General features: G+C 40.8%; 1 protein-coding gene across 1 annotated transcript in view; it reads left to right on the forward strand.

The window, feature by feature from the left end:
* LOC311040190 (voltage-dependent L-type calcium channel subunit alpha-1C-like) overlaps positions 1 to 1,643 on the forward strand; it is a 260,546-nt gene extending 258,903 nt beyond the window's left edge. Inside the window, exon 51 of the mRNA XM_084050307.1 lies at positions 1 to 1,643. This exon is cut by the window's left edge and continues 1,018 nt beyond it. The gene's annotated coding sequence lies outside the window, so the exon portion shown is untranslated.
* The last annotated feature ends 6,458 nt before the right edge of the window (positions 1,644 to 8,101 follow it).

Here is an 8,101-nt window from a genome sequence, read left to right on the forward strand (position 1 = left end):
ATATGTAATCTACAAAGCAGATTTTAAAAAGCCTACTCTGTACATTTAAGGTAGCATAAATAAGTATGACGTTGTGCGTGTGCGCGCGTGCGTGTTGTGTGATAACGGGGCCTCCTTTTACACAGGGTTACCATGGACAGGCATGCTTCCAAAGCTTTGGTGTCTCCTTTTTAGGACGTTTTTTTTTTCACTTAATGGCCAAGCTGCAAAGTAAAAACAAAAACAAAACAAAAACTAAAAAATGTAAAATTTAACAAACAAACCACAGTATCTTGAAAAGTCACACACCAACACACCCGGCTTTTACCTGCATTTAAGTTTAGGGTTAAGTACAACATCTCCACTGAGGTGAACTTGAGGTTTAAGTAGCTATACAGTCGACTTTGTTTTAAGGTTAAAATCAACAAGCACTGGCCTTGTAGCTCAGCCCGAAGGACAACTGTTGCTGTTCTTCTCCATGGAAAGATGAATGGTAGAACTCATGAGGTCATAGCGCCACACTCACACCTACTGTACAGTGCAATGGTTCTCAGTATGGGGTCCGGGGACTCCCAGCGGTCCTTTAGGGGGTTCCAGGGGGTCCCCAGGTAAATGATTGCTACTTGACCCTTACAGGTCCATTTGGTTCATTTTGACCTGTAAGGGTCCATTCTCAGAGTTGTGGGTGTCCGTGGTCTTATGCACGCCAAACGGGGGGTCCTTGACATAAAAAAAAAAAGAAGTTGGGAATCACTGACCTCGTGGGCAGAATGGAGGCCAATGCTTAGACAGATGACACTTTGGACACATGGCTTATCTCACAATTATTCCACAGGTCAGATGTCAAATGACCTTATAGGGCTGGTAGACTGACACTACAGGACTTCCAACATGAATCTTTTCTCTATGAGGTCTGCTCTCATTACAAGCTATTATGATTTATTCACATTTGGAGCTTACGTGTACGAATTTTGTGTACGAATGTTTGGTTCGGTGGCGACACAGACAGATCCTTTGGTACATGTTGGACCTTGACGTTCATGAGCGGGTGAGCCGAGTATGAGCTCTGTCTTTCCCTTCTTCTGAGCGGTTGTAGGGGGGTCCCAGTGCTTAAAGAAGGGGGCGTGTAGTTCTTTAAGTCGTGCATGGAGGCTGGAGGGTAGCTTTGCCTGCTGGTAGGACAGTATTAACCTCTTAAGGCCGTGACACACTGACGCAAGCGTCACTGACGCAGTGACACAAGTTTGGCATAAAAGAGGTTACCTTTCTGCGTTGCCCCCAACTCATTTCAGATGGTCTGTGCCACGCGTTGACGCTCTGAAACAGAACCAACGTCTGAGAGACGCGTCAACAGGTTTTGAGTGCATTTGATAACTCACGTCTGACGCTTGCTGTTTGTCACCAGCTTTAAACCCGATATATTTTGCTGTACGTCAAATAGCGAAAATAGACGATCTACAAGCTGACAACGCATTGCGTTGGGATGCTAGGGTTCATGTGGTTAATACTGAAATATACAGAAGGGTCAGGCGGTCATAGTGCAGTATATCGTCTCTGTTGGGTGGAAACCTCATATGTCCAAAACTGTTACTTTTCAGTATTGAAATTCAAAAATTCAAGTAGCAGATCTACAAGCTCGAAACTTGTAGATCTTGTAGATCTTCTACATTTGATGCTTTTGTGTATGATCAGTATGATCAAGTAGGGCGTTCATTTTCGAAAAAACCCAAAACGTTTATGCCCGACAGCAACGATACACTGTACACGCACTGGAAGTATAGCAATTTCTAAACCGTATGGCACCATGTTCACATGGCCAACACCTCCACTACTGCCGCTAGAACTCCTGAAGGCTTTTTTTGTACTTCAATCATGAATCCACCTTTAGCTCAGCTCTAATGGAAGTCATAGCATGAATATATAAGTTTCATATTTGCCAGATAACAAGACTCTTGGATGTTTTGGAAAAAGAATGACGGCAAACCACCAACATCGAAGCAGAACTATTTATACATATTTATACATTGTCACGTTGTAAACACTTTTTTTTTGTTGAAGATACATCATATTCTTCAAGATTGTGCAATGAAGTGTAAGTTAGCTTTAAATATAATGTTTCATGTTAATGAACCAGCACTAAAACACATCACACCTCAACAAGCATAGAAGTGTCAAATATATGACTTCTACATTCAAATTAATCATTAGCATTTGAAAGTAGATAAACCACAAGGAATTCTAAAAATGATTATTGTATGACTTTAACTTTATTTCTGGGTGTCAAAATTATGTAAAGTAAAACATTTTGGAGGGGAGAACCATTGTTGATGTTTTAAGAGAGATATTTTCTCAAACGACACGGAACACTGTAAGAATAATTTTCCTCTTTCAGTTGCCATTCACAGTTGCGAAAATAGTGTTGCATCGCATTGGGAGATTGTAGATCGGCTATTTTGGACGTGCGACACCAGTGTCCAATGGAGTATAAATTAAGCAGTACACTGTATATAGTCATATAGTAACTCATTTTGAAGCAGCAAGCATCTCACTTTCTGAAGTAACGTCTTGTCCCTCCAGAGCAAGACAATTTGGACTTTTAGTTTCGATTAGTAAAATCTACCTGTGCTAAATTCCCATGCAGAATCAGATAGAGGGAGTATTGTTTGAGAAATGGATTAGCAACAGGTGTAACATCCATGTAAGTCATAACAGATAAATACTTTTTGGAATATTAAATGCTGAAACACTGACCAGCTACATGACCATATCTCATAACATGTATTAATAAAAAAAATGGGGGGGGGGGGGGGGGGGTATCAGTCTAAGTAGAAATGGAATACATTTGAAAATTACAGCAGCCTGTAGCAGGATGCAGAGATGACCAAACAAATGATAATACAATGCAAACAATAATTAGAACGGTTTCCAGTTACAAAATATAAAGTTGAAGTGAGGATCACACACACACACACACACACACACACACACACACACACACACACACACACACACACACACACACACACACACACACACACACACACACACACACACACACACACACACACAGACACACACACACACACACACACACACACACACACACACACACACACGTAACTTAAGTGATCTGAAGCAACTGTTTCCCACAGCTGTGCTGTGCTGTCTGTGAAACTTGGTTTAGAATTATGCTGAGAGACATTCAGAAGCTTGTGGCGCCCCTATGTGGAGAGCGACAGCATTGTAGCTTCCCTATGCTCTTGTCTCAGTGGTTTTCAAGCCTGCCCGCTGTCACTGGATTTCTGCACTCCTAGGAGGTTCACTGCACTCACCAGTGGTGGAAAAAGTACTCACGTTTATACTTAAGTAAAAGTAGCACTGCCACAATGTAGAAATGTTGCAAGTAAAAGTATTCAAACTTTTACTTGAGTAAAAGTACAAAAGTATTGGCATCAAAATATGCTTAACCAAAGTACTAAACATGTCTTTGAAACTTGTACATTGGCAATTTATTAATTGATGAATTATAAAATAGGTCTTAATTGGTATGTTTTGTAATAATGATATAAATATGCAAAGTAATGTTTAACTAAAACTTGTTGAGTAAAAAGTACAACATTGGCCTCTGAGATGTATTGGAGTAGAAATATAAAGTATTTAAAAAGATGTTTTTTGAAATACTCAAAGTAAGGTAAAAGTACCTCAACATTGTGCTTGAGTAAATATACTTAGTTACTTTCCACCACTACCAGCTGTCCAATCAGGAACTAGTTAGAGCAGGGAAAGCAGGTGAGGTGAATGCATTTAACAGAAGAGACAGTGGCAGGGCAGGGTACAGACCAGGAACCTGGAACATGTTGCAGTGTAACTGGGTGAGCCTGCTGCATCCGACATATGCAAAAACAATGCAATAACATACAAGTATCATATGGTAAATAACTGTGCAAGAAATCAGAGTAGAAAATGCTATGTTCTAGATAATCTGTTTTCTATGTGGTCATTTTTAAGTTAACAAAACAAAAAAGGTTTTCCAACCAGTTTGGAACACAATACTTGAAATGAGGTGGTGTCATTTAACAGTCTGCAGTTATTGGGAGAGTGAGCTGAAAACCAAAGAAGACGGTGGCTTTTCTTGTGGTTGCATTTGTTTTAGATTGGTTGGGACACAGAGACCAAGTATATACACCTTAATTCATAGCCCAGGTAATCAACAGCCCATCGCTTATTCCTTCTTCTTTATTATGAGTCACGATTGAAGTGGATTGAGCCAACTGGACTGTCAGTATTGCATGAGATTCCGTTTCTGGTGTTTGAGCATTAGACCCAGGCTTAGCTGTTTTTATCCTACCAGGTAAGGTATCACATTCTGTTTTGACATAACGGTATCTGTTTTAATGCTTTCTGTAAATATGATCTTTATAAAGTCCCTGTTTTTCTTATTCTTTTCTTTTTGTTCATCCCTTTAAGGATAGGGTGTAGGCCAGGCCATCTGGCCAGTGTGTTATCTGAAATGTAGTCTGGGAGGGTTAGCGTCGGAGCTTGGACAGCAGGGGCGCGGCCACTGCGTTGTGATTCAAATCAACAGCCAATGAAGAAAAGGGGGCGGGATCCACATGCAGTGGGTGATGCATCTAAATAGGATCGACGGGAAGCAATTTCCCCTTGAGAAATTTCGGCCGCCATTGTTGTGTACTGCTGTTTGCCTCTCGTCGGACTTTTTAGACGAGTTGCACAGCTCTCAGACCGGTAAGAGGCGTGTCCGCTCAGATTCAGAGCGTGACGTACATCCCGCCCACAAATACCAGGGCTGTGGCCCAGAAGTTCCTCGCCAGAGCTGGCGAAAACTTCTGGGAACTCAGATTATCTGAAATGTACAGTATAAAAGCTATTTCTCTTCTTTTGGAAAAAAAATAATACTATAAAATGTTGCCGATATTTCATAAACAGATCATTCTATCATTTATAGAAACATGGCTAAAGAGATGAGATACATATTTTTCTTGCTCCGTTTAATGTAAAACAATAGCTCCCAACCCTGATCCTCAGAGACCTCTAGTACGACTGGTCTTCTATCCTACCAGGACCTCTAGTACAGCTGGTTTTCTATCCTACCAGGACCTTTAGTACTTTTCTATCCTACCAGGACCCCTAGTACTGCTGGTTTTAGGTCCTACCAGGACCTCTAGTACTGCTGGTTTTATATCGTACCAGGACCTCTAGTACAGCTGGTTTTATATCCTACCAGGACCTCTAGTACTGCTGGTTTTATATCCTACCAGGATCTCTAGTACAGCTGGTTTTAGGTCCTACCAGGATCTCTAGTACAGCTGGTTTTAGGTCCTACCAGGACACCTAGTACTGCTAGTTTTATATCCTACCAGGACCTCTAGTACTGCTGGTTTTATATCCTACCAGGACCTCTAGTACAGCTGGTTTTATATCCTACCAGGACATCTAATACTGCTGGTTTTATATCCTACCAGGACCTAACTGGTTTGCGGTCATATACCAGAACCCCTGGTGGTTTTATATCCTACCAGAATCCCTACTATTGCTGGTTTACTATCCTACCGATACATCTAGTAGCTACTGCTCGTTTTCTATCCTACCAGAACCCATAGTACTGGCGGTATTAAACCATTAGCACTAGGGGTCTCTGACGAGCACAATTGGGAACCACTATGTCAAGAACTTACAGTCCCGTAAATAGTACAAGGTTGGTATGTGTAGAGTGTACCCAATATGTTCTTTATATCAAACACAAGGCTTCTTCAGTGAACAGAGAAAGCAGACCCAAATGTAGCTGGTGTCTCGCTGGCTAACTTGAACCTGTACCAGAGGAGTGGAGTGGCGTGCATGGCTTCAGTCCTGTACTGGGAGTAGAGAAGTATGTTTCATTATAGTGTTAAGAATAAGAACATGTGTTACGGATCAGTCTGGATTTCTAATGACACGCAGGCAACCTATTTGGCCCGGGCAAGTGGTGGAGCAGTGGTTTTCAACCTCTTTCATATCAAGGACCATTATTTAGTTGGCACTAGAGCCACGGACCACCATTTGATGACATTTAACCTCACAGAACCAAAACTTAGTATATTTTGTTATTGTTGGATAAGATTATCTCCACAATTCCATCAATGCTGTATTGAAGTGGTAGAGAGATAACAGGCAAACTTTGATCAAAGATACGATTCTTCTATATTCTCTGATTGTATGAACTTCTTAATTAAGTTGTGCAGATGTTTAACAATAATTTAACTGTTGAGAGTATAAAATGAAACCAAATGGACCCGTAAGGCTCCATTTGGTTTCATTTTACAATCTTATCAGTTACAGATCTATAAGGGTCCATTTGGTTCCCTAACTATCCATCTTTTAGCTGGGGACCACCTGGAACCCCCTCAAGGACCACTGGTTGAAAACCACTGATCTAGGGGAGGCACAGTGGAGACGGTATTTCAGACGACTGGGAGGATTTTAAGTGTTATGATGGAAGAGTTATTGGACTGTGATGGTTTCTTTGATGGTACTTTGTTTCATCGCGTTTGTTTTGCAGGATGGTTTTCAGACGGTAGAGTTGTGTATCCAAGTTACTGATGATGTTTTATGTGCATGGGTGTCTCTCCAGGGGTATAAACTATTGATCGTTCATAAGTAACTGTATCTCGTCTCACCTCTAGCCAATGATTGTATATTTTTATATACCATATATAGCAACATATAGGAATATATATATATATATATATTATACACACACTATCTATAGTATTTAATCCACAGAATGCTGCGGTAAGGAAAGACAGAACGGAATGTATTTAGTGAAATGAAATCTTGACTATGAAGATATAGTAGTATGGTACGAATTATTTGAATTGTGTCCAGCTTCAATGACTTTGTCTCGCTTTTGAGTGTTAAATGGGATATTCTAGGCGACAGGAAGTTAAAGAGTCGTATTTTTTGACCAAAACAAAACGGTATGCAAGTTATATTGATATTTACTGAGGAAATGAAACCGCGTTTCAGTTGCTGACATTAGAGCATTCCATAAACACACAACCCATTTTCTTTTTCAATGTTCTGATAAAACAACATGCTTTCAACTCCAGGTCAGTAGGTTATAACTTAGCTAAAGCATCTTAGCTGTAGAACCACAACGATAGAATGGATTCTTGCCACTAGTGAGGCATTTCTATCTTCACTGGTACAGGAAATGGCTGGAATGGGAATGTTACTTCTGTTTATCACTGGTTTAATGAATAATCATTGTTTACCTGTTCTTCTTTTCTTTCTTTTTTTTTAAAAGCACCTTGCATTTAGTAGTAAAGTTGATCAATTAAGTAGTAAAGTTGACAGTTATTAAGCAATGTTTGATGTCATGGTTCCTTGTTATGTCTATTATTTATTCTGCTTTTGTGAACTTAACACTGGGGGTCACAGGCACAGCTAAGACGGAAATGTAGTTGTTTCCTCTACTTGGCACTATCGCTGTTGGTCAGTCATTAGTCAATTGACCAGACATTGGTTACATTTCTGGTCTCTGTTTTTGGGGGAATGGATCAGATAAAGCAGCCAAAAAGAGTTAACCCCTTAAACCCTCAAGACCTGGACCTGAGTTACAACTGTACTTGGACTGCTTTTTCCCATCTACACCAAATGTCTTCGCCAAGACATAGCAGATCTATAAGCACACATCACATCACATCGCAACGCAACGTGTTATGTGAGCTTGTAGATCATCACTGTGCTATTTGATCCACACAGATAGTTGTACTGTTATATGGCCGTAGTTCTAAGATGCTTTAGTGAAACCTGCAGTTGAGAGGAATTGGAGGACAAACCAGTAAACTCACTGGTGTAGATGAAACGTGTTAATTGTAGCGCTGGGACACATGCCTCCCTTTCTCATAGTCCTATAACAGGTGTGTGTGTGTGTGTGTGTGTGTGTGTGTGTGTGTGTGTGTGTGTGTGTGTGTGTGTGTGTGTGTGTGTGTGTGTGTGTGTGTGTGTGTGTGTGTGTGTGTGTGTGTGTGTGTGTGTGTGTGTGTGTGTGTGTGTGTGTGTGTGTGTGTGTGTGTGCGCGCGCGCGCACCCCTGCAACACGTTGTTGTTGGCACTATTATAC

Source organism: Gymnoscopelus microlampas (genome assembly GCF_963454915.1).
Source record: "Gymnoscopelus microlampas genome assembly, chromosome: 23".
Lineage (NCBI taxonomy): Eukaryota > Metazoa > Chordata > Actinopteri > Myctophiformes > Myctophidae > Gymnoscopelus > Gymnoscopelus microlampas.